Consider the following 1,359-nt stretch of genomic DNA (forward strand, 5'->3'; position numbering starts at 1 on the left):
ATACATATAATATGCACATACATATACATATACATATGGAGAGATTTATCTTCCATCCATTGGTTCACTCCTCAAATGCCACAACAGCCAGGGCTGGGTCAGGGCAATGGTAAGATTTCGTATCTTCACTGGGTTTCCCATTTGGGTAGCAGGAACCCCATTACTGGGCCATTATCCATTGCCCCTCAGGGTGCATGGGGAGTAAGCTGGTTCAGAAGTGGAAAAGCGAGAACTCAAATAGGCACTACAGTTGGAGCGTGGCATTCCAGAACGACAGCTTATATAGGTGTGCCACAATGCCTACCCGTGTAATCTTGGATGACATATAACACTAATATCCAAATGAATAGAGAAATAATTAAAATACAAGAACGGAGGAAGTGCCCTCTCGGCGGCTGCCGCCTGCGCCAGGGCCACGCCCCGGGGCCCGCAATGTCCTCTGGCCTGGGGCGTGAAGACTCGGGAACGGGGGCGCGCTGCGGCCTCGGGAGCCCCCGGAGTAGGAGCTGCATCTCAAGCACCTGGAGTCCTTTTATGAAAAATCTCCTCCTGGGCTTATCAAGGAAGATGAGACGAAGCCAGAAGACTGTATACCAGATGTATCGGGCAAAGAACATGCCCGGGAGTTTCTGGCTCACGCGCCAACTAAAGGACTTTGGATGCCCCTGGGGAAAGTCGTCAAAGTGATGCAATGTTGGCCTTGCAAAGGGCACATGAAGATCCCATGTATGACATCATTCGGGAGAATAAAAGACACGAAAAGGATACAGCAGTTAAAAGTTACTGGAGGATTCTACCTCAGATGAAGAAGGGAGCAGCTCCAGTTCCTCAGAATGTCAAGAGAAACACAAGAAAAAGAAGAAAGAAAAGGTGCAGGCTGAAGCACTGAGGAAGCTCTTCTGGGTTCTGGGACAAATTCTGCCCCCATAATGGGGCGACTCCAGTCCCGTGGACTTCAGTAGCAACCTTGCTCTGTTGTTGAGGATAATTAAAGTTCATGATGTTTTTTTTAAAAAAATAGAAGAACGCTTAGAATTATGACAAACTATACTAAAAATGCACTACATAAATAATAGTGTTGTAATAGAGTGATTATTATTACAAACATTAGAACTATTTTTATTTATTCTTAATACTTTTTATTTAGGATTATAGTTTTTATGTCAAAATATTTAAAAATAGAAAAGTAAGCAAAAAATCAGCAATAGTTACATAATATGAACAAGTGCACATCTATTACCTATACATACTGACACAGGCCCCTGTGATCATTCTTGACATAAAATTTCATGCTCCAAATTTTATTTCACAGAAATATTAATTGTGGGGCCAGCGCCGTGGCTCACTAGGCTAATCCTC

At 43.6% G+C, this 1,359-nt stretch overlaps 1 pseudogene; it reads left to right on the forward strand.

Annotated features, from left to right (window-relative positions):
• The first annotated feature begins 432 nt into the window (after positions 1-432).
• LOC133762746 (retinitis pigmentosa 9 protein-like) lies at positions 433-930 on the forward strand (annotated as a pseudogene).
• Positions 931-1,359: the final 429 nt, after the last annotated feature.

The sequence above is a fragment of the Lepus europaeus genome, chromosome 1 (genome assembly GCF_033115175.1).
Source record: "Lepus europaeus isolate LE1 chromosome 1, mLepTim1.pri, whole genome shotgun sequence".
Taxonomy (NCBI): domain Eukaryota; kingdom Metazoa; phylum Chordata; class Mammalia; order Lagomorpha; family Leporidae; genus Lepus; species Lepus europaeus.